This window comes from Pistacia vera, unplaced genomic scaffold (genome assembly GCF_008641045.1).
Source record: "Pistacia vera cultivar Batoury unplaced genomic scaffold, PisVer_v2 Contig628, whole genome shotgun sequence".
Taxonomy (NCBI): Eukaryota; Viridiplantae; Streptophyta; class Magnoliopsida; order Sapindales; family Anacardiaceae; genus Pistacia; species Pistacia vera.
The window spans coordinates 361,453-387,781 of record NW_022196477.1 but is presented as its reverse complement, the minus strand read 5'-3'; the positions used below and the strand labels follow the sequence as shown (position 1 = coordinate 387,781).

The 26,329-nt window shown below is 36.5% G+C and overlaps 2 long non-coding RNA genes and 1 other non-coding gene across 8 annotated transcripts; all 3 read right to left on the bottom strand.

Moving 5' to 3' along the window:
- Positions 1–7,585: 7,585 nt before the first annotated feature.
- LOC116111133 lies at positions 7,586–16,484 on the bottom strand. 6 transcript variants are annotated; one of them, XR_004125011.1, is made up of 11 exons: positions 11,360–11,603; positions 10,916–11,038; positions 10,530–10,766; positions 10,297–10,424; positions 9,629–9,891; positions 9,332–9,418; positions 9,076–9,225; positions 8,687–8,763; positions 8,497–8,561; positions 8,102–8,206; positions 7,586–7,999 (listed from the first exon to the last, which is right to left on the bottom strand). It is a non-coding gene; the product is annotated as an uncharacterized LOC116111133 (long non-coding RNA). The 6 variants fall into 6 exon arrangements; XR_004125012.1 differs by lacking the exon at positions 9,332–9,418 and having other exon boundaries at positions 10,530–10,608; positions 10,687–10,766; positions 11,360–11,600; XR_004125013.1 differs by lacking the exon at positions 9,332–9,418 and having other exon boundaries at positions 9,071–9,225.
- On the bottom strand, positions 13,695–14,115 carry LOC116111134. Its single transcript, XR_004125015.1, has 3 exons — positions 13,972–14,115; positions 13,839–13,873; positions 13,695–13,726 (listed from the first exon to the last, which is right to left on the bottom strand). It is a non-coding gene; the product is annotated as an uncharacterized LOC116111134 (long non-coding RNA).
- Positions 16,485–19,801: 3,317 nt separating the features above from the next.
- Positions 19,802–19,908, bottom strand: LOC116111175. Its single transcript, XR_004125020.1, has one exon. It is a non-coding gene; the product is annotated as a small nucleolar RNA R71 (small nucleolar RNA).
- Between the last annotated feature and the right edge of the window lie 6,421 nt (positions 19,909–26,329).

The following is a 26,329-nucleotide window of genomic DNA, read 5'->3' as shown; positions in this document are numbered from 1 at the left end:
CATATTAACCCCTTAAATTTCAATATATTACAAAAATTCTCCTAAAAAAGTTCAAATTAGTGCCTAAAATTTTTATTTATTCCAAAAATGACCCAATAAAATTACCAATTAATCCCTAAACTTTTGATATATCTCCAAAATACCCCTATAAAGTTATAAAGTAACTCTCATAATTTTAAAATATTTCAAAAACCCCCCTGAGACCTAAACCGGACCGGAGGAGCTGCCGGTTCCCGGTCCAACCGGTCTGACCGGCCGGTCCGGTCCGATTTTTAAAACAGAGGCCTAAATAAGGATAATTGGCCTTAGAAGAATCCTACCAATTCATAGCACAAACGAGTATTAAGAGTAGTTGTCAAGCACAATTAGGGGGAAATCTATACCCTAACTTCATTAATTTTGCAAAGTTCATTACATTATTTATTTGTTTAATTTAGTTATTTTTAATCCGTTACTTTTACACTCTAAGATTTCGTTTTCTCAAATAACATGTAAATAGTTTTAGGTAATTACAAATATTCGCTTTGATCTCTGTGGGACGATACTCAAACTTATCACTTTATTACTTGAACACGACTAGTGCACTTGCTAAGGTTGATTTAGTCGCATCAGTAATAAGACAATCATTTAACAATTGATCTCCCATTCGATTCCGTAGTTGATTTTTCACAATGTTCATCGCAGAAAATGCTCTTTCAACACTTGCAGTTACAACAGGTAATATCAATGCTAATGTTTAAAAAGATAACAACACAAACAAAAACACCCTCCTTTTCTACACTATACTCCAACCAATTTGCATATTCTCTATACCAAATATGATTTCTTTTACCAAACGCTGTTACCAGAAGAATATTTCTTTAAGACAAAGTTAGATCAAAAGAGCTATTTTAATCATTGAGCCAGTAACAGCTCATATTGATCACATGAGATATGACAAGTTTCTTCATACAAACTCTTTTTATACGTAATCGGTTTATGCTAAGGGAGTATTGGGTTACGAATTTATTATGGAATTTGGGAATTCTTGCTTCAAGTAATACTATGCTTACTCACGCATCTTACTAACCATCTTACTATCCTTTGTAAATATAACGCATAGTACGGATACTATATGTAATTTTAACAAAGGTAGTAAGTCGGTTAGTAAACTCGTGAGTAAGCATAGCATTATTGTTCTTGCTTCTGTCATTCAAAGTTTCAAATATAAATTATTTTGAAAAATATCATATTATATTTATGCAGAGATTAACAATAGATTATTAAAAAAAAAAAAAAATGTAATTTTTTTTTAGTAAAATAAGAAAAAATACCTTAAGACTGATTCTTCCCAGCACCTAAGCTTGTCATAACAACTTGAAACTTCGAGAACAGCAAGCAGTTGTGTAAATGGATGTACGAATACAGAGAAGAAGTTGCATACATCATTATCTTTTGGTCTTTCGCATATGCATCCTTCATTTTTTTTTTTTTTTTTTATTTTTTCTTTCTATTATTTTAAATGTTTTATTTTTTATTATGTTTTAGACAAAATCTTACCAAATATATGATGTCATTCCGTGAATCCGAACGACCATTAATAAATTCCCCGCACAAGTTCCATATTATTGTGTTTTTTAAGTATTATTATTATTATTTTTTAAATTTTTTGTTAGAAAAATTTGGGCCTGATAACGTGTTGTATTCAATGTCCCCATCTTCTCCGCTTTCCAGGCCTTCACTTCAATGTCACCATCTAAAACAGTGCAATCGAGTTTCTCAGAATAACACTTGTGGAGTGCCATCCAGAAGCAGAATAACGATAGATAGCCTTGGATTTTGAAAGCCATAACTCCACGTCCCATTAAGACCTCATCCTTCCCTGCCTCAATTTGTTCGTGCTGCCCCAATTAAAATCAATTTCTTCTTCAAGGCATAAGACCTCATCGTTCCCTGCCTCAATTTGTTCATGCTGCCCAAATAAGAAAGCATTGGCTCATCTCCAATTACACCCAAAGGAAGTTCAAGCCAACATAATTGCTTCTGGTTCTTCAAATGCTAAAACAACTAACTAATCACCAATTAAACCCAGAGGAAGTTCACCCAACAGCTTTGCTTCTGGTTCTTTAAAAGCTGAACAACAAGCTCATCTTTAGTTTCAGCAAGAGGAAGCTAAGCCAACAGATTTATTTCTGGCCTTAGCAGGCCACCATCTTGTCGTCAACTTCAACTTCGGTGGCCATCATGTAATCATCATCAGTGAATAAAATTTGGCCTGATAACATGAGCGATTCCATTTCACCATCTTCAATCTCGTTCTCCCCTTTCCTAGGTCTTCTCTTCAATGATGACAATTCAACAAACTGCACAAGCTCAGGGTTTACACCATTTTTATATTCTATCTCTGCCTTGAAAACCTTAATAGCATCAACCGCTGCATTCACAACCTTCTCTTCTAGTCGCATATTTAGAGTTCATTCGCAGCTTTCACTTACTGAGACCAGGTCTATACATTCATTAGATAGTCCCATGTTTCCATTTCTATACTCCTATCGTGATTGCCCTTTTCTGTGAGAAGAAAACAAATGAAGAAAATAATTAATCAAACAATTGTCCAATTAAACTTCTGAGGATAGTGACGTGAGCTGTCAGCTAAATGCAATCTCATATATGGTAACATGCCCCCGAATTACAGACCATATATACATATAAAATTCATAATATACCTAATGACAATTCTTCTGAGCTTGTCATAATAACTTTGAGAACAGCAAGCAGATGTGTAAATATTTCTATGGCATTTTTTATTTGGCCCTGTGCAATCTGGAGTTTAGCTTTGATTCACCATCTTTCTCCTAGTTTGGGCCTACCTGCCCATCTGATCCAAGAACAACAGTGGTTGCAGTCTCGACATCTCCAATGAAATTGGTATGTAATTTCCAAGCATAAGTTATTCCTTAAAAATCTGATGAGAAGAAAGAGCAGTATAATCTTAACTCCAGCGGCTTCATCTTTTTACTCTGACGATCAGTACTTTACATAGTCTGCCCTGCTGCAAATATACGAAGACAGGAGGTGAGCAATACATCATGCAAAACTTGAAAAACACATACAATAGTGGAACTTATGATTATCATCCCAAGCCAGGAAGGTTCCAGATATACTTACAGAAGTCAAAATTGAATTAAATTAACGCATCTAGAAGAAGTTGCATACATCATTATATTTGTCCTATCCATGGGGATACAAGAAATAGTCAAATAATCGGTAAAAAACAGAAGCATAATACAAAGTCAATGACTGAAATGAAAAAAAAAACCTGTGGAGTGCATCCAGAAGCAGAATAACCAGAGATAGCCTTGGATTTTGAGAGGCATACTCATCCTTATGCCTCAATTTGTTCGTGCTGCCCCAATGAAAATCTCAGAATTTGGTGTAGCAATTGCTTCTTCAAGGCGTAAAATCATCCTTCCGTGCCTCAATTGCTTATGCTGCCCAAATGAAGAAAAGGGCTCATCTCCAATTACCCAAAGGAAGTTCAAGCCAATAGATTTGCTTATGGCTCGTCAAATGCTAAAACAACTAACTAATCATCAATTACCCAGAGGAAGTTCACCAACAGATTTGTTTTGGTTCTCAAAATGAACAATAGCTCATCTTTTACACCAAGAGGAAGTTCCAACAGATTTATTCTTCTGTTTAGCAGATTATTTAGTTGATAGTCTCATGTTTCCATTTCATACCTCTTGTCTACAAGCGTTCTGATGGACCCAGGGTAACAAAATGTAAAAGCAAAGGGCAAAAGGGTAAAGGGTGTGGCTGACAGGTGGCATTAAGCATGAAGGGGTGAGTGTTGGTTAGAATCTATAAAAGAGAGACGTGAGAGAGGGATAGGAGGATCTTTGGATTTTTGAGAATTGGAGGTGCTGACCCTCGAAGTTCAGCTTAAGGGAGGAATTGGCCCTCAACATTTTTCTATTTCTTTCGGTTTATTTGTTCTTTTGGCTGTTGTTGTGTTTTTGGCTATTTTCATCTTTGTATCTCTTTGCTGATTATCAATACATATGTATATCACTACCTGGGTATTTGTGGCTGGTTGTTTTGTGTTCTGAGCATCCGCTGTTGGCTGTTATTTGTTAGCTATAGGGTGAGTTTAGGAGATGTTTCCATCATGTTCTTCAATCGGATTTCTCATCCAATTGTCTGTCTTCATTTGAGCGAACCCTGTTGAATGGCAAGTTCATGTACAATTGTCCTTGGTAGATCCTTGTTCAAGTATTCTTCAACGATGATCCAGCATAGAATCTCTCACGCTGTTTCACTTGCAAAGGTACAAAAGAAGAAACTAACCAGGTGTTCATTGCAAATCTTGATGAATTTTTATATGTTTGTTATTTAGAAGATTAAGATATGGAAAAAGGGTAATAGTGATGAGATCTTGTATTTCCATGGAAACAGAGTAAAGATTACTAATTGCCGTGAATAATTAAAAATTGTAATAAAAAAGTGCCTTTAAAGCCAATGTCCATGGAGAAAAGGGCAAATTATGGCTTGCAAAAGTTGGTTTCCCTTTACAAAGAAAAAATTTTAGTAGTTAATATAAACTATTTTTAATTTGGAGATTATTCCAGTCATTTCAAAAGGCAAAATCTCTTGATTTTCAAATGTAAATGAAGAGTGGATGGGATAAATGTTAAAGGAACAGGGTGTTGGTTTCTTCTACTCCAAATTTTTTTTGACAAATCTGTAATGCTTGAGTACATCCAAATTTCGTTTCACAAAACCAGTGGATGTGCAGATACAAATATAAGTGCTTTTTAACAATTTAATTCATTAAGTTACGAAAAAACTGCTACTGATTAAATATAAATGTTGAATGAAATTTTTACCTCGAAACGTAAGAAGTTAGATCAAAAGAGCTATTTAATCATTTCCAGTAAGCTCAGATCACAGAGATATGACAAGTTTCTTCATACAAACTTTTTATATGAAATCGGTATTCCGTGGGAGTACTGGGTTATGAATTTTATTAGGAATTTGGGATCTTTGCTTCTGCCATTTAGAGTTATTTCAAAAACATATCATATTATATTATGTAGAGATTAATATAAAAAATAAGTAAATTTTATTTTAGTAAAATAAGAAAAAATACCTTAAGACCCAGCACCTAAGCTTGTCATAAGAACTTGGAAATTGGAGAACAGCAAGCAGATGTGTAAATCGATGTGAAGACAAGGGAGAAGTTGCAACATCATTATCTTCTGGTCTTCGCATATGCATCCTCTATTTTTCTGATGGTGAGCATCCTGTCAAGAACAAAAAACAAGATAACATTTAAAGGAGGAATAGATAACAGGGCTTAGACAAAATTTACCAAATTATGATGTCATTCAGCCGAATGACCTACACATTAACTAGTGAGTATGTTTCCATTCTTTAGTGATTGCCCAGACCCGTAAGAGGAAAACAACTTAAGAAATAATTATTCAACAACAGTGCAATCAGTTTCTTAGAATAATACTTGTGGGTGCCATCGAAGAGAATAACCACAGATTGGATTCGAAGCCATAACTCCACGTCCATTAAGACTCATCCTTCGCGGCTCAATGTTCGTGCTGCCCCATTGAAAATCTCAGAAGTTGGTGTAGCAATTGCTTTTCAAGGCATAAGACCTCATCCTTCCCTGCCTCAACTTGTCATGCTGCCCAATGAAGAAAAACGCGGCTCATCTCCAATTACACCCAAAGGAAGTTCAAGCCAACAGAATTGCTTCTGTCTTCAAATGCTAAAACAAACTATCTAACACAATTACACCCAGAGGAAGTTCACCCAACAGATGTTGTCTGGTTTCAAGGCTGAACAACTAGCTCATCTTTAGTTACACCAAGAGGAAGTTAAGCCAACAGTTTATTTTAGAGGCGACAGTTTTGCGTCAACTCAACTTCCGCAACTTCACTTCGGGGCCATCATGTAATATCATTATTGGAAAATTTGGCCTAACATGTACGATCCATTTCACCATCTTAATCTGTTCTCCCCTTTCCTAGTCTTCTCTTCACGTGACAATTCAAACAAGGTTTTGAAAACGGACCGGACCGTCGGTCGGACCGGTTCGACGGTGACCGTGCATTTCCGGTCGGAATACTTCAAAACGTTAATTGCATTTTAACCGGATTGGACCGCGGGTAGACCGCCGGAATAGTGCCGAATCGCGGTCAATCGCAGTTGAATCCTGCTGAATTCCAGCACCGATCGGGGAGAAATCCCTGCCATTAGACTTGACGACATCTTACTACAAAAACCCTACATTTCAGTGGCCGGTCGTCCAGCCATCGTCGCTCGCGTCCACCTAAACTTCACGCGACGTCAGATTTTTTGTTGATTCCGGCGATTTTCGGCGCCGATGGAACTCTTTGGCACCACCATAGAGTCGCCGGCACCTACACATCAAAGCCCAAGATTCCAGCTTCGATTGGCCATCGATCGTCGCTGCGCAGGCACCACTCACCAGAATCTTCGTGCGAACAGGGCTGTTTAGATAGATTTCAAACTTAAGGAGGTATTTAGGGGTCTTTTTGATGAATTTCAAACCTTTGGGACTAAAAATAGTTTTACAAATTCCGGGTTTCCCAGACGACCGATTCCATTTCACCATCTCCAATCTTGTTCTCCCCTTTCCTTGGTCTTCTCTTCAACGATGACAATTCAACAACATGCTCAAGCTCAGGGTGTATACCACTTTTATATTCTTATCTCTGCCTCGAATACCTTAATAGCATCAACGCTGCATTCGCAACCTCCTCTTCTACTTGCATATTTGAAGTTCATTCGCAGCTCTCTAACTCTGACCATGTCTATACATCGGTTAGATAGTCTCATGTTTCCATTTCTATACCCTTATCGTGATTGCCCTTTTCTGTGAGAAGAAAATAATTAATCAAACAACCATCCAATCAAGCTTCTGAGATTGTTAACATGAGCTGTCAGCCAAATGCAATCTCATAAATGGTAACATGCTCCCTATCTACAGACCATATATACTTATAAAATTCATACTACATCTAAAGAAGATTCTTCCCAGCACCTGAGCTTGTCATAAGAACATGGAGAACAAGAAGCATATGTGTAAATGTTTCTATGGCATTTTCGGAACTGCATTTTTAAGTGCGCTTATCAAAGCTTGAACTCCATGATTACATCACAAATAATGATCCAAAACACTGAAAAAATTTAATGAAAAACTAGTAGTTTCTTATTGAACACTTAAGTTCATATAAATAATAATTGGTGGATTCTTAAAGCAATATGTCTCTAGAAAAGTATGTCAATGAAAAATATCATGTAAAAAATTAAAAGAACCACAAATAAAAAGTCAAAAGACAGTAATTGATGTGATTAATACCTGTGGAAAGCTGTCTAATGGCAAAATAACCACGGTCAACCTTGGATTCTGAAAGACAAACCTCCACGTCCTGCCAACGGGACAAGCCATTGTACAAATATTTTCCTCTTTTTGTTCTTTTTTCCCTTTTTATTCTTTTTTCATCGTCTTCTTTTTCTTTTTGCTTCTTCTTTTATTTTTTTATTTTTTTATTTTTTGAACAAGTTATTTTTTTTTTTTTTTTGGGACAAGGATCCACCACCTATCAGGCTACAGCAATGTTATTAAATTTACTGCAACATGCGCAGGCGTTTGTCATATATAACTGCAAAAGCAAAAAACATAAGAGGGAAGGGTGAGTAATCACAACAAATGAATGAAATCAGCAGAAAAAACAGAAGCCAGTACAAATACCTAAATTATATTAGAACAGCCTGTTGCTTGAAGGGCTCCGGAACAAAAGCTGGAGATCACAATGGACAAGGAAAAAGGCTTGCACCACCAGATAGCCAAAGAATGACTTCAGATACAGACAAGAAAACAGAAGCCAGTATAAACTACCCAAATTAAATTGGAAAGAGAGCAATCCAAAGTGCCCCAGAACAAAAGCTGGAGATCATAATGGACCTGGAAAAAGGCCTGCACCACCAGATAACCACACTAAGAAAATTCTCAACGCTGAATCAGCGTAAACGTCTTATTGAGCAAAACTTTAACCTTCAATGCAACATAAATTCTTACCTGGATTCAGGGAAGGCTTCCAATCATTAGTTTTCCAATCACATGCCAGGCTGCAGTAATGTTATTAAATTGATTGCAGCATGCAAAGGCGTTTATCATATATAACTGCAAAAGCAAAAAACAGATGAGGAAAGGTTGAGTAAACACAACAAATGAATGAAAATGAAAGACTTCAGATCAAGAGAAGAAAACATAAGCCAGTATAAACTGCCTAAATTATATTAAGAAAAACAGCGACCCAAAGTGCTCCAAAACAAAAGCTGGAGATCACAATAGGCATGAAAAAAAGGCCTGCACCACCGGATAAACACACTAAGAAACTTTGCAACACAGAATCGGCATAAAAGTCTTCTTTTGAGCAAAAATTCAACCTTCAGTGCAACATAAATTCTTACCTGGTTTTAGGGAAGACTTCCATTCATTATTTGATTTGTTAGTTGCAAATCCTTTGCTGCAATCACTGGGAAAAAATATAAAAATTCATCAAACCATGGATCAGAACTGTTTAACACTACAACAATATTGTTACCAAAGCAAAGGAGAAGAAATCAAAAGACAATATAGCAACTTTTGAAGATGTCTGACCTAACAGGCGAGAATGATAAGCACCATCAACAGCAACATAGGGTGGACAATATGCAGCACCCGCCAGAACTGGAAGCCTAAAAAGGCAAAAAACGCAACTTCAGTTAATTCCCAACATTCTCGGAAATATCAAAGCATGAATATCAAATGATTCAGAGAAGAAACATGGCAGTAACACTACCCCCACTCTCAACCCAATGAACGCAAATGCAATCACCTATCAGTTGAATCAAGGGAAATATTTAATGCCAGTACATTATAAATTAGGCTTCCACAAAGAAAAGTAAATGATTTCAACCATGTGCGGCAAATAAATCACCCACCTAACAAACTAACAAAGACGTTTAATGGAGGCCCAAAACGTTTAAGCATAGAGAGAAATACTATACCATGTCATTTCTGAATTCCCCAAACCAAGCTATGGCTGAGCAACATAACCAAGAAATGTTGTGCCAACAGCAGGACCTCCAATACCACAAGGATGATGGCCCCCAAATTTCCCCTCCACCACTAGGAATTGGCCTGTTTATAATCTAAAACTGCAAGGATATTAAAGGGTTAGACGTATTTTCTAGAACATTGACAAAAACCACATTCTAAGTAGATCAATAAAGAGAATAATTGATAATCATTGATACGAAGAACCTTGTATGACATCCCATTATTAGGAACCGCATTTTTTTTGTTCGTTTGTCAAACCTTGAACTCCATGATTACGTCACAAATAACGATCTAAAACAACAAAGAACTAATGAAAAACTAATAGTATTTTCATTTTGAACACTTAACTTTACATAAATAATAATTGGTGGATTCTTAAAGCAATACGTCTCTAGAAAAGGACTATTGGTAGTATGTCAATGAAAACTATCGTATAAAAACTAAAGAATTAAAACAAGCACAAGTACAAAGTCAAAAGACTATAAATGAAATAATTATTACCAATGGAGTGCAATCCAATGGCAGAATAAGCACGAATAGCCTCGGATTTTGCAACACAACCCTCCACGTCTACCAATAGGACAAGCATTTGCAAAGTTTTTTTTCCTCTTTTTTCAATTTTTCTCTCTTCTTTTTTTTTTTCTGTTTTCTTTTTAACTTTTTTTCTTCCCTTCCTTTCTTTTTTCCTCTTTTTTTCCTTTCCACCACCTGCCACAATAATGTTATTAAATTGACTGTCGCATGAGCAGCCATTTGCCATCTAACTGCAAGACCAAAAAACAGAAGAGGAAAGTTAAGTAAACTCAACAAATGAATGAAAATGAAAGACTTCAGATCAAGAGAAGAAAACAGAAGCCAATATAAACTACCTTGCCATCTATAGCTGCAAAAGCAAAAAACAGAAGAGGGAAGGTTAAGTAAACTCAACAAATGAATGAAAATGAAAGACTTCAGATCAAGAGAAGAAAACAGAAGCTAGTATAAACTACCTAAATTGTATTGGAACAAAAAACGGCCAATGTGCTACTAAACAAAAGCTAGAGATCATAAAGGACCTACAAGAATGCCTGCACCACCGGATAACCAAACTAAGAAATTTTGCAACACTGAATCAGCGTAAAAATCTTATTGAGTAAAACTTTAACGTTCAATGCAACATAAATTCTTACTTGGTTTCAAGGAAGGCTTCCATCCATTATTTTCCCTTTTTTTCTTTTCAACAAGGATCAGCCACCTTTCAAGCTACAATAATTTTATTAAATTTATTGCACCATGCGTAGGCGTTTGTCATGTATAACTGCAAAAGCAAAAAACAAAAGAGGGAAGGTTAATTAAACTCAACAAATGAATGAAAATGAAAGACTTCAGATCAAGAGAAGAAACAGAAGCCAGCATAAACTACCTAGATTGTATTGGAACAAACAGCAACCCAAAGTGCTTCGGCACAAAAGCTGGAGATCACAATGGAGCTGGAAAAAGGCCTGCAACACCAGATAACCACACTAAGAAACTTTGCAACACCGAATCGGCGTAAAAGTTTCATTGAGCAAAACTTCAACCTTCAATGCAACATTAATTCTTGCCTGGTATCAGGGAAGGCTTCCATTCATTATTTGATTTGTTAGTGCTAATTCCTTTGCTGCATTTAATGGGAAAACTATAAAATTCATCAAACCATGGAACAAAATTGTTTAGCACTACAACAATAATGTTATCAAAGCGAAGGAGAAAAAATAAAAAGACAATATAGTAACTTATCAAAGAAATGGCAAATATAACACTACTAACCTTGAGGAACCAGTTGAAGATGTCTGACCTAACGAGCAAGGATGATAAGCATCATCAACAACAGTATATGGTGGATAATATGTAGCACCCAAAGCTCCTGCAGCACCCGCTAGAACTGCAAGCCTAAGAAAGAAAAAACAAAAACCATAATTCATTCCCAGCATTCTCGGAGAGCGCAAAGCATGAACATCAAAAGATTTATAAAAGCAAATACATCATAGAAGAAACATGGTAATAACACTACCCCCACTCTAAACCCAATGAACGCAAATGCAATCGCCTATCAGATGAATCAACGGAAATATTAAATTCTAGTACATTATAAATTCTACTTCAATAACGAAAAGTAACTGATTTCAACATTGTGCAACAAATCAATCACCCACCTAACAAAGACGTTTAAAGGAAGCCCAAAACAATTAAGCAAAGAGAGAACTACTATACCGTGTCATTTCGGAATTCCCCAAACCAAGCTGTGGCTGAGTAACATAACCAGGAAATACCATGCCAACAGCAGGAACTCCTATACCACAAGGATGCTGGGCCCCAAATTTCCCCTCCACCACTAGGAAATGGCCTCTTTACAATTTGAAAACAGGAAGGATAATAAAGGGTTAGACCTTTTTTCAGAACGTTGACAAAAATCACACTCCTAAGGAGATCAATAAATAGAATAATTAAAAATCATTGATTTGAAGAACCTTGTATGACATCCGGTATAGTGATCTGGATTTTCTATCATGGTAGACTTGGCCCGGCCCAAAATATCAAAACCCAACATCAACACTTACTTGGGTCTGGACCTATACAACTTCGATCTTACCCAAAAATTCCTTGAAGTAAATGTAAAATATCTATGGGTAGTGACTTTTGACTCCACCTATTTGATCAGATCCCACATTACTAACTACACTTATTTTATATTTAAAAAAATTTCTCTTTCAACCCTATTTAATACACATAAACCTTAATTAGTGTATTAAATAGGGTTTAAAGAGAATTTCAATTTTATAATCAAAATAATGCAAAATCTGAAAAGTGGCAGTGTACTTTCATAAAAACAATGTGCATGATAGTTTAATTTAAGGATTTATGAAAGAAATAAAGTTTAAGATTATAAAACAGTGTGGGATGTGACACAAAAAAACTTTAAAAAATGGTGGATACTAATCAAATAAGTGACGGTTAAAAATCACTTCCCATATTTATCTATTCCTAGGGTTAATTTCATCCGTACGAAAGGTGGTAGGTATCTACGCACCCTCGACAATTTTAAAGATATCAATAATATGTATTTACGTTCTTTTTCTTGGAATGATTGCTACAATAAGCTTTAGTAAATCCTTTTTTCCTTTAAAAAAAAAGGGTACATATTACATGCTTACAATACTTGTTTGACATTTAGCACCCCTTTCAAGTAAGAATGAGTGCCTTTAAAGCCAATGTTCCATGGAAACAAGCACTATTTTGGCTTGCAAAATGTTGTTCCCTTCTTTACAAGAAAAATAATTTTAGTAGTTAATTAACTACTTCTTCTCTAATTTGGAGAGTTATTCCAGTCATTTCAAAAGGCATTTTCTTTGATTTTCAAATGTAAGAGAAGATGTGGATGGGATAAATTGTTAGATGGAACAGAGGTGTTGATTTCTTCTCATTCCAAATTTTCTTTTGACAATTCTGTAATGCTTGGGTACATCAAAATTTCGTTTCATGAAACCAGTGGGTATGTGCAGATACAAATATAAGTGCTTTTTTTAACAAAAATAATTCATTAGTTCGAACATCTACTGATTAATATAAATGTTGATGCAAATCTTTTTTACCAAACGTTAGTGTTACCAAAGAATAATTTTTTAAGACAAAGTTAGATCAAAAGAGCTATTTTAATCATTGAGCCAGTAACAGCTCATGATCACAAGAGATATGACAAGTTTCTTCATCAAACTCTTTTTATATGAAATCGGTTTATTCCGTGTGGTACTGGGTTATGAATTTATTATAGATTTGGGAATTCTTTGCTTCTGCCATTTAGAGTTATTTCAAAACATATCATATTATATTTAGTGAGATTATAAATAATAAGTAATTTTATTTTTAGTAAAATAAGAAAAAATACCTTAGACCCAGCACTAAGCTTGCATAAGACTTGGAACTTGGAGAACAGCAAGCAGATGTTAAATCGTGTACGAAGACAGAGGAGAAGTTGCATACATCATTATCTTCTGGTCTTTCGCATATGCATCCTTCATTTTTCTGATGGTTGAGCATCCTGTCAAAGACACAAAATTAACAAGATAACATTTAAAGGGAGGAATAGATAACAGGGCTTTAACAAAATCTTACCAAATATATGGTAAATGAGAAATAATTAATCAAACAACTGTCCAATTAAAATTCTGAGTATAGTGACGTGAGCTGTCAGCAATGCAACCCATATATGGTAACATGCTCCTGAATTAGAGACCATATATACATATAAAATTCATATATACCCATGACAATTCTTCTGACTTGTCATAAGAATTTGAGAACAGCAAGCAGATGTGTGAATGTTTCCATGGCATTTTATATTTGGCCCTTGGCAATCTGGAGTTTAGCTTGATTTGCCATCGTTCTCCTAGCTTGGGCCTACCTGCCTGTCTGATCCAGAACGACAGTGGTTGCAGTCTCCACCTCCAATGAAACTGGAATGTAATTTCCAAACATAATTATTCCTTAAAAATCTGATGAGAAGAAGAGCCTAACAAATCTTAAACCCGCAGTCTTTCATCTTTTTCCTCTGACGACCAGTACTTTTCATAGTCTGCCCTGCTGCAAATATACGAAGACAGAGGAGGTGACAATACATCATGCAAAACTTGAAAAACACATACATAGTACAACTACGATTATCATCCCAGCGTGATTGTTCCGAGATACTTACAAAAGTTATCTAGTAGAAGTTGCATACCTCATTATCTTTTGGTCCTCAAATGGAGTGTACAAATAGAACTGTCATAAACAGTAAAACACGAGGCATAAATACAAATTCAATTGATTAATAAAATAATTAATACCTGTGGAGTGCCATCCAGAAGCAGAATAACCACAGGTAGCCTTGGATTTTGAAAGACATACCTCCCATCTCGTTAATGTGACAGTTTTTGTAAACATTTTTTTTTTCCTTTTTTCATTCTTCATAGTTTTCTTGTTTCTTTTTTCTTTTTTCTTTTTTTGTTCTCCCCTTTCTTGGTCTTCTCTTCAACGGTGACAATTCAACAACATCATGCAGCTCAGGGTGTATACCACTTTTATTCTTATCTCTTGCCTCGAATACCTTAATAGCATCAATGCTGCATTGCAACCTCCTCTTCTACTTGCATATTTGAAGTTCATTCGCAGCTCTCTAACTCTGTCTCATGTTTCCATATCTATCCCTTATCGTGATTGCCCTTTTCTGTGAGAAGAAATAATTAATCAAACAACCATCCAATCAAGCTTCTGAGATTGTTAACATGAGCTGTCAGCCAAATGCAATCTCATAAATGGTAACATGCTCCCAATCTACAGACCATATATACTTATAAAATTCATACTACATCTAAAGAAGATTCTTCCCAGCACCTGAGCTTGTCATAAGAACATGGAGAACAAGAAGCATATGTGTAAAGTTTCTATGCATTTTGGAACTGCATTTTTAAGTGCGCTATCAAAGCTTGAACTCCATGATTACATCACAATATGATCAAAACACTGAAAAATTTAATGAAAAACTAGTAGTTTCTTATTGAACACTTAAGTTCATATAAATATAATTGGTGGATTCTTAAAGCAATTGTCTCAGAAAAGATGCAATGAAAATATCATGTAAAAATTAAAAGAACCACAAATAAAAGTCAAAAGACAGTAATTGATGTATTAATACCTGTGGAAAGCTTCTATGGCAAAATAACCACGGCAACCTTGGATTGAAAGACAAACCTCCACGTCTGCCAACGGGACAAGCCATTGTACAAATATTTTCCTCTTTTTGTTCTTTTTTCCCTTTTTATTCTTTTTTCATCGTCTTCTTTTTCTTTTTGCTCCTTCTTTTATTTTTTTATTTTTTTATTTTTTGAACAAGGATCCACCACCTATCAGGCTGAGCAATGTTATAAATTTACTGCAACATGCGCAGGCGTTTGTCATATATACTGCAAAAGCAAAAAACATAAGAGGGGGTAGTAACACAACAATGAATGAAATCAGCAGAAAAAACAGAAGCCGTACAAATACCTAAATTATATTAGAACAGCTGTTGCTTGAAGGCTCGGACAAAAGCTGGAGATCACAATGGACAAGGAAAAGGCTTGCACCACCAGATAGCCAAAGAATGACTCAGATACAGACAAGAAAACAGAGCCAGTATAACTACCCAATTAAATGGAAAAGAGCATCCAAATGCCCCAGACAAAGCTGGAGATCATAATGGACCTGGAAAAAGGCCTGCACCACCAGATAACCACACTAAGAAATTTCTCAACGCTGATCAGCGTAAACTCTTATTGAGCAAAACTTACCTTCAATGCAACATAAATCTTACCTGATCAGGGACTTCCAATCATTAGTTTTCCATTCACATGCCAGCTGCAGTAATGTTATTAAATTGTTGCAGCATGCAAAGGCGTTTATCATATATAATGCAAAAGCAAAAACAGATGAGGAAAGGTTGAGTAAACACAACAATGAATGAAAATGAAAGACTTCAGATCAAGAGAAGAAAACAAAGCAGTATAAACTACCTAATTTATTAAGAAAAACAGCGACCCAAATGCTCCAAAACAAAGCTGGAGATCAAATAGGCATGGAAAAAAAGGCCTGCACACACCGGATAACCACACTAAGAACTTTGCAACACAGAATCGGCATAAAAGTCTTCTTGAGCAAAAATTCAACCTTCAGTGCAACATAAATTCTTACCTGGTTTTAGGACATTCCATTCATTATTGATTTGTTAGTTGAAATCCTTTGCTGCAATCACTGGGAAAAAATATAAATTCATCAAACCATGGATCAGAACTGTTTAACACTACACAATATTGTTACCAAAGCAAAGGAAAAAATCAAAAGACAATATAGCAACTTTGAAGATGTCTGACCTAACAGCGAGAATGATAGCACCTCAACAGCAACATAGGGTGGACAATATGCAGCACCCGCAGAACTGGAAGCCTAAAAAGGCAAAAAACGCAACTACAGTTATTCCCAACATTCTCGGAAATATCAAAGCATGAATATCAAATGATTCAGAGAAGAAACATGGCAGTAACACTACCCCCACTCTCAACCCAATGAACGCAAATGCAATCACCTATCAGTTGAATCAAGGGAAATATTTAATGCAGTACATTTAAATTGGCTTCCAAAAGAAAATAAATGATTTCAACCATGTGCGGCAAATAAATCACCCACCTAACAAACTAACAAAGACGTTTAATGGAGGCCCAAAACATTTAAGCTAGAGAGAAATACTATACCATGTCATTTCTGAATTCCCCAAACCAAGCTATGGCTGAGCAACATAACCAAGAAATGTTGTGGCCACGCATGATAATGTAATTAATTAAGCGTTTCAATATGTATAATCTTTAAAACACAGAAGGGAAGACAAATCCAAGCATACATAGCAAAAATTAATTAGAAAAAAAAAAAAAAAAAAAAAACTGTTATTTTTATTTTGTTGATCCATATTGTTTATGATGTTCCTTTCAATAGGAAGAATATTAATGGGTATGTTTGGTTCATTATTTTGGATAGGATTTTGAGAATAATATTGGGTAGTTGGATAGGGGAGTATTACGAGGTAAAATTTAAAAAATTTATGAAAAAGCCCCTAGGTTTGCTAATTTAATTAAACACCCTAATATATAAAATGACAAAAACACCCCCACCACCCGCAGTGCTATATTCCGACCACCATCGCCGGAATCTAGTCGAAAAATTTTGTTACGACACAAACAAGTCGAATCTGTGTTGTAACGCGTCGCTATGGCCTTTTTAGGCCAGATCCGCAGAAAATGCCACATCTACGGTCAAATGTTGCCGTCGACGGCCGGAAAAGGCCAAAGAAGTTCATCTTTGGCCGTCAGCGACGGCCAGATATGGCCTTTTCTGGTCAGATCTGTGGTGGATCTGGCCGGAAAAGACCAGATCGGTGAACTACTGACCAATTATGGTTGTGGTGTAGGCTGTTGTATAGATTCCGGCTACCACCAACGGTGGTTGCCAAAATCTGGCAAGTATGGGTTGATGGGGGTGCTTTTGTTAATTTTTAAACTTTTTTCTAGGGGTATTTAACGAAATTAATAAACTTAAGGGGTCTAAAAATAATTAAAAAATTATAATAATAGTTCTGGAATAATGTGCCAAACAATATTTGAAAAATAAGATTCGGAATATGGGTAGAAATATTGAACCAAACGCACCCAATACCTATAAATGTTAGATTTTTTAAGCATATGTTTGATTTGTTTGACTTTGACATATAAAATTTATTTTTCCAAGATTTTCATGAATTTTTTTATCACATGTGCAGATTTAATTTTATAAATAATTATATATGTACAGGTTTATTCTACAAAGTTATAAACCTTAAATATTTTTAAGTAATTAAACTCGTTAATCCGGGTNGGTTTCGAGGTATTGCATGGAGATACACTTGTCGTCCTGGGCCCCACGGGCGAAGATTTGGCCGGTTTCGGGAGAGTGAAAGGCGGAGAAAGGAGGGTGGGCCCATTTGTCGGGCTCGGCGGGGACGGAGTCGAGGTGGGAGTTGAAGAGAATGGAAGGGAGAGAAGGGTTTGAGCCCGGCCAAGTTAAGAGAAGGAGGAGTTTGTTGGGGACGAACTCGAGGATTTTGGATTGGATGCCGATGGATTGGGCTTGGGTTAGGAGGAAGGAGACGGGTGCGGTGTAGTTAGGATTGGGGTGGGCTGTTTTGAATCTTAAATATTGTTTGTAGCGAGTGATGGGTTCTGGTTCTTGTACTTCTTGTTGCTGTGTTGAAGAAACGTGGGAAGCAAGAAGGGTTGCTGTGAGTATGAGAAGTAGATAACGGGAGGTGGCGGCCATGGATTGCTCACTGTGGAGAAGCTTGACTGCAGTGAGAGTGAAAGTGAGTAGCTGGATCAGATGGACGATTAAATTGTCAATCCAAAGATGGAAAAATATTCATAAAATACTATTATAATTTTAATGAAAGATGGAAGAAGAAGGCACCTGTGAATTGATTTGAAAGAGATGAAGATTGAAAAAGCGGGTGTAAGTGTGACAATTTGATCGTGTTGTGGTCAATGCGAGAATGTAGCTCGACCTGGAATGATCTCGACAACTATGATTGATCGACCTAACATAAGTTCTGGAGCTTTGATTCACAATATAGAGAAATTTTTCTTGTTCTTTTCTTATAAACTTATGATGATTGTTTTAATAAAGATGATTGTTTCTTTCATGTTTATTATGAACTAAATTTATTCTCTAGGGCTAAGATGTAGCCCAATCTCTTGATTATGTATTGATTTATGCTTGTTAATTTTTATTAAGAATTCTTCATAAAGTTTTACTATTATACCTAATGCTTTTGATTCTTAAGGGTCCTTGAATTGAATGAACTAATGGACTAGGTTGAGATCGAGAGATGATACTTAGTTGGTCTACGGTAGTGAAACCATAGGTTGAGTGAACGCTAGAGATAAGTTACCGCGACTTGTGAGGTTTTGGTAAACTCCATAGAGCGTAATGATCTTAAATTGCTTAAATCTGATTAGAGATAGTTCGGGTTAGTAATTAGGAGTTAATTCGATAATTGTTCGAGAGAAATTTATTGGAAATTTAGGGAGTTTGACCTGTAGGAAGAACTTAATAAAATTAGCATAAGTGATCGATACATATGAGTAAGAGTTGGTGTGAAGTCTATGCCCTAGGTCTAGTCATCTTGTTTTAACCCAAAGGTTTATTTTAATTGTTCTCTGTTCAGTTCTCTTTTTAATTTCATTTGTTAATTTAATTTAGTTTTTCCTTAATACAATTTGGATTGATCAAATATGAATAGAATAGTTTAATTGGTAATTGATAGTAGTAATTCCATTGGGTTCGATATCTGTAATTTTACACTTTATTACTTGCATGATTTCGTACACTTTGTTTTATCTTTGTTTTTGGCACTGTTGCCGGGGAATTATTTTTTTTCAATATCATTATGAACTATTTAGTTGCCAGTTTGATTTGTTTTTTCTTTGTTTTGAAGTTAATTTTATTTCTCTTATTTTGTTGTGGGTGTTTTTTTTTTAGATCCTAGAGAGCTTACATTCAAAAGGTCGTGGTGATCTTAATCCTTTCAATTATGAGATAGAGAGAACAACTAAACAGTTAAGAAAGGAAAAGAGGCAAGCTAACTTAGAAAAAATAGTAGCTGACAAGGGAAGTATAAATCAAGACATGAGTAATCCAGAAAATGAGGAAGTCCTAGGGGGCAATGGAATTGTAGGAGTGGTAGTGGTTCAACGAGCATTGAAGGACTACTCTAGTCCTACTGTTGAAGGGTGCTTTTCTAGCATTAGGAGGCCACCAGTTCAAGCAAATACGTTTGAAATAAAGCCAACAATTATTCAACTGATACAACATGCAGTTCAATTTGCAGGGTTACCTAATGATGATCCCAAACTACATATCGCCAACTTTCTGGAGCCCCGCGACACATTCAAACACAATGGAGTATCCGATGATGCAATTAGGCTTAGACTTTTCCCATTCTCTCTTCGGGATAAAGTTAAGGCTTGGTTGATTTCTTTGTCGTCAGGAAGTATTACTACATGGAATGAGTTAGTTCAAGCAGTCTTTACGAAATACTTCCCACTTGTCAAGTCTGCTAAGATGAGGAGTGATATCACAATTTTTTTTCAACAAGATATGGAGTCACTCTATGAAGCTTGGGAGAGATTTAAGGATCTCTTACGGAGGTGTCCTCATCATGGGCTGCCAATATGATTGCAAGTGTAAACATTTTACAATGGGTTGTTGCCAAATATACAAGTGATGATTGATGTTGCAAGTGGGGGAGCTTTGAATAACAAAACACTGGAGGAGGCTTATAATATAATTGAAGTAATGGCAAGCAATAACTACATAAGGCCTTCGGAGAGAAATTCAATAAGGAAAGCAGCGGGAGTGCACGAAGTTGATGGTTACACCGCATTGGTCGCTCAACTCTCGGCCATTCAAAAGCAATTGGGAGTTGCGCTAAAGGTAAATGCTATTGAATCATCTTCCCTAACTTGTGAACTTTGTGCAGGAAATCATTTATTGAAGGATTATCAAGAAGGAAATCCATTTGCTTAAACGGAACAAGCTAACTATGTCAACAACTTTCAACGAGGGTAAGGGAATCCGTATTCTAGTACATACACTCTAGCATGGCGCAATCAACCGAATTTTTCGTGGAGTAACAATAATGAGCATAAGCCACCACTGGGTTTTCATCCTCAAGAAAAGATATCTAATATGGAGAATGTACTCACTAAGTTCATGGAGGAGTCGGGAAAAAGATTTGACAAGAATGAATCCTAACTCCAAAAGTATGAAGTGTTGTTGCAAAACCAATCCGCTTCTATCAGAAATCTTGAAACTCAAATGGGGCAAATCCACAATATTTTAACGGGAAGAGTTCAAGGAACATTGCCAAGTGATACCAAGAAGAATCTGAAGGAGAGAGTTAATGTTATCATACTGAGAAGTGGTAAGGAGTTGAAGGAAGAAGAAACAAAGGAAAAACTCGAAGAAGGAAAAGAGGGCAGAAGCAAGTGTGTTGCAGCACAGGGGTAGAAAATGTTGAAAATGCCCAGGCTTTGACAAAAAATGACACAATACTCCCATATCCTCACAGAATGCAAAAACAGAGATTGGATCAGCAATTCGGTAAGTTCATGGACATGTTTAGAGCTTTACACATTAACATTCATTTTGTAGACATGTTGAAGCAAATGCCGAAGTACGCAAAGTTTCTAAAAGAGATTATCACCAAAAAAGATTTGAAGAACATGAGACGGTGATGCTTACGGAAGAGTGTAGCACGTTGCTATTGAAGAAATTACCACAAAAACTCAAAGATTCAGGGAGTTTCACAATTCCTTGTACAATAGGTAACGTTCATTTGCTAAAGTTTTATGTGACCTAAGAACTAGTTTTAACCTCATGTCATTTTCAATTTATAAGAAACTAGGCCTAGGGGAAGTAAAACCAATCACAGTCCATCTTCAATTAGCTGATAGGTCTATAAAATACCTTAGAGGAGTAGTAAATGATGTATTGATAAAGGTAGATAAGTTGATTTTCCCGGTGGATTTTATTGTTCTTGACATGGAAGAAGATCGGGAAGTACCTCTAATTCTAGGAAGACCCTTTCTAGCTATGGGTAAAACTTTAATAGATGTTAACCAGGGGAAGCTAATCTTAAGAGTAGAGGATAAACAAGTAGAGTTTAATGTGTTTGATACCATGAAGTACCCATCGAGGGAGATACTTGTTTTGAAATTAGTGTCCTTGATAATGTCATTGCCAAAACCTTGGAAGAAAATTACCCAAGTTCTCCCTTAGAGAATTGTCTAGTTCACACAAGGACAAATGAAGGTGAAGTGGATGGAGAAGAGTTGAAAGCGTGTTTAAGTTTCTTAAACTCTCTACTATCAATGAAGTCCCCACCCACTAAGAAGTTCTTTGAGATTAATGCGATAGTCACTCCAACTCATCAACAAAGGAGTCTCTGCAACTCTAACTCAAACAACTTCCATCTCACTTAAGGTATGCATTTTTAGAAGATTCAAAGTTTTATCTTGTTATTATTAATGCTTCTTTGAGTGATTTAGAGGAAGAAAGGCTATTGAGGGTGCTACGGACATACAAGACAGTTATCAGATAGACAATTACAGACATCAAAGGTATAAGCCCCTCAATTTGCATGCATAAGATTTTAATGGAAGAAAGTTACAAGCCAACAGTGCAACCACAAAGAAGACTCAATCCAACAATGCAAGAAGTGGTGAAAAAAAAAGGTTTTAAAGTTGCTGGATGTAAGAATCATTTACCCAATTTCGGATAACGCATGGGTAAGTCCAATCCAAGTTGTACCAAAGAAGGTAGGAATGACTATGGTGCAAAATGACAACTATGAACTCATTCCAACAAGAACGGTTACAGGGTGGCGAGTGTGCATTGATTATCGGAAGCTTAACTCCGCGACACGCAAAGATCACTTTCCACTTCCGTTCATCGATCAAATGCTAGAGAGATTCGCAGGCCATGCATTTTATTGTTTCCTAGATGGATACTCAGGATAAAATCAGATTGCAATAGCACCGGAAGACCAAGAAAAGACCATATTCACATGCCTATATGGAACATTTGCATACCGAAGGATGCCGTTTGGGCTATGCAACACACTAGCCACTTTTCAACTTTGCATGATGTCCATCTTCTCAAATATGGTGGAGAAATTTATCGAGATTTTTATGGACAACTTCTCTGTGGTGGGTAATTCCTTCGATTCTTTGTTTGTCTAACATTTCTTTAGTTTTGCAGAGATGTGTGGAGACCAATCTAGTACTAAATTTGGAGACCAATCTAGTACTAAATTGGGAGAAGTGTCACTTCATGGTACAAGAAGGAATCTTATTAGGCCATAGAATCTCTATCAATGGAATCGAGGTGGATTACGCAAAGGTGGAGGTCATCGAGAAGTTACCAGCCCCAAATTCTGTGAAAGCCATCTGTAGCTTCCTTGGACACGCCGGCTTCTATAGGAGATTTATCCAGGATTTTTCTAAAATCTCTAAACCTCTTTGTGATCTATTAACTAAGGATACACCTTCTAATTTTACTAAAGAGTGTTTAGAAGCATTTGAGTGCCTAAAAGTTAAATTGATATATGCTCCTATAATTGTTGTGCCCGATTGGGAATTACCTTTTGAATTAATGTATGATGCTAGTGACTATGCAATAGGAGCTGTATTAGGGCAACAAAAAAGGTAGAATTTTGCATGTTATTTACTATGCTAGTAAGACATTGACGGGACCAAAACTGAATTATGCTACGACAAATAAAGAATTTTTAGCTGTTGTTTTTGCAATTGACAAATTCCGTTCTTATTTGCTAGGTACAAAGGTCATCGTACATATCAACCACTCAACTTTGAAATGCCTTCTAGCAAAGAAGGATTCCAAGCCAAGATTGCTTAGATGGGTGCTACTTTTTCAAAAGTTCGACTTAGAAATCCAAGACAAGAAAGGAACTGAGAATCAAGTAGCGGACCATCTATCTCAATTGGAAAGAAGGGAAGAAGATCAAAATGACGAAAAGCCAATCAATGAACATTTCCCGATTGAGCAATTATTTGTGGTGCAAGATGGACCTTAGTTTGCCGACATCGCCACTTACTTAACAAAGAAGGTGCTACTTCCCGGAATGATACACCAAAGGAGGAAGAGATTTTTCTCCGACTTGAAATACTACTTTTGGGAGGATCCATTCTTGTACAAGCAATGTGCGGACCAAATGGTCAGGAGATGTGTGCCGGAGGAGGAGATGGAGAATATACTTCCACATTACCATTCTCTAGAGGTTGGAGGGCATTTTGGAGCAACCCGAACGGCCGCTAAAGTTCTTCAATCGGGATTTTTCTGGCCCACTCTCTTTAAAGATGCATATAATTATGTTCAAACTTGTGCTATGTGTCAAAGGGCTGGGAATATTTCTAGGAAAAATGAAATGCCTCTTAGTAACATTTTAGAAGTGGAAATATTTGATGCATGGGGAATAGATTTCATGGGACCGTTTCCATCTTCTTTTTCTAACCGTTTCATTCTTGTGGCTGTAGATTACGTCTCAAAATGGGTGCAAGCTGTGGCACTACCGACCAACGATGCTCATGTCGTAGTCAAGTTCATAAAGAAGAGCATTTTCACAAGATTCGACACACCTAGAGCTATCATAAGTGATGGAGGAGCTCACTTTTGTAACCAACAATTTGAGACATTGTTGAGCAAGTATGGAGTTACATATCGAGTTGCAACACCGTATCATCCGCAAAAAAGTGGGCAAGTGCAGGTGTCTAACAGAGAGTTGAAGAGAATCCTAGAGAAAACTGTGAATGCCTCTTGGAAAGATTGATCCACAAAACTGGATGACGCACTATGGGCATATAGAACGGCTTTCAAAACGCCAATAGAGATGTCGCCATATAGGTTAGTATATGGAAAAGCATGTTACTTGCCGGTTGAGTTCGAGCATAGGTCACATTAGGCTATGAAGATATTAAATTTTGATCCAAAGGCGGAGGTGCGAAGAGATTGTTGCAACTCAATGAGATGGAGGAATTTCACCACAAAGCATATGAAAGTGCCCGGATTTATAAAGAGAAGACCAAACTTTGGCATGATAAACACATAGTGAAAAAGGAGTTCAAAATAGGAGAAAAAGTTTTGGATGTGTTTGGTTCATTATTTTGGATAGGATTTTGGGTAGTTGGATAGGGGAGTATTACGAGATAAAATTTAAAAATTTATAAAAAACCCGAAGGTTTACTAATTTAATTAAATACCCCAATATGTAAAATGACAAAAATACCCTTACCACCCGTAATGTTAGAATCTGACTGAAAAATTTTGTTACGACACAGACTGGTCGGATCTGTGTTGTAACACGTCTCTATGGCCTTTTTCAGCCAGATCTACGCCCAAATGTGGCCGTCGACGACAGCAAAGGTCCATACTGTCGTTTTCGGTCAATGATGGCTAAGTTTTGGTCGTCGTTGACCATCCACGACGGCCATTCTTTGGCCTCGCTGACGGTCAGGTCTGGCCTTTTTCAGCCAGATCCACTATAGGCCAGATCGATGAATAACTGATTAGTTCCAGGCTTGGTTTAAGCCGTTGTGATAGATTCCGGCTACCACCGACGGTGGTTGTCAGAATCTGGCAAGTATGGGTGGGTGGAGGTGTTTTTGCTAATTTTTAAACTTTTTTTTAGATGGTATTTAGTGAAATTAATAAACTTAAGGGGTCTAAAAGTAATTAAAAAAATTCACTAATATTTTTGGAATAATGTGCCAAACAATTTTGGGGAATAGGATTGGGAATATGGGTAGAAATACTGAACCCAACGCACCATTTGTTATTCAACTCGAGACTTAGACTTTTTCCAGGAAAGTTATGATCAAGATTGTCCACACCATTCATTGTAAGTAAGATTCTTCCGCATGGGGCCATCGAAGTTCATCATTCGGTGAAAGGGACGTTCAAGGTCAACAGACAAAGATTGAAACCCTATGTTGAGCATGACTCGGAAGAAGAAAGAGTTTTGATTTTTCTCCATGAACCAAAGTGAACATTAAAAAGCATCAAGCTAAGGATGTTAACTAAGCACTTCGTGGGAGGCAACCCATGTTTTCAATTGCTTTCACTTGATCATTTTCGTTTTCCATGCATGTTTCTTTCAATAATAATAATAATAATAATAAAAAAAACAGGGGGTATGTTGCAACACGAAATGGGCAGAGGCGTGTGTGCTGCGACACAATCGCGAACTGTTGGGTTTTTAAACCTAGCAGTTCATCACCCACAAATAGGCAAAAGGAAAAAAAACGAACCTTTATCCACCCTATCACCTCTCTTACCTCAAAAATCATTCTTGCTTCCAAATCTTATTCTCATTTTAAGTTCTCTTCATCTTTTGCAAGGATTACACGTGGGAATTCAAGAAAATCTTTTTGCTGGAGTTACGGTTGCGAAATTGGGGATTTCCAAAGTCAAGAGAAATTGGTGGAATTGTTGAGCAAGATTGTCTCTTTCCAACACAAGTAAGTATTCCTACACTCCATATTCACGAATGTGGCTTCCTATTACTTGATTTTGCAAGATTGCTTGGTGATTTTGGGTGCAATTTCGTTGGTTGAGAAAATTTTAGTATAAGGGTGATTTGCAATGCTATTGTGTGGATTTTAGATCATACATTGTCATTAGTTGGTGTTGTTGATTAGATTTGGTGTTGACTTTGATTGGAATTGGTTTGTTGAAGGAAAAATTGGTGTTTAAGGGAGATAAGTTCAATCTTATTTGAAGAATTGGGGGGATTGTTTACTAGTGAATTGTGGAAGTTCGTTTTTCTTTGAAAAAAAAAAAAGAAAAAAAAATTCATGGCTCCAAAAATAGCTCCCAAGCGAAAAGCGAGAGGTGGGCAGGGTAATCAAGTGAATGATCCTAAGTTTGTGAGTAGAAAAGCTAAGGAAAGGTTTGAAGATGCTCAGAAAAAAAAGGGGGGTTTCATACAAGAAAGGGGCATGAATTTTTATGATGATGTAGAAGAAATAACTGACATAATCAGGAAATTAGGTTGGCATAAATTCACTC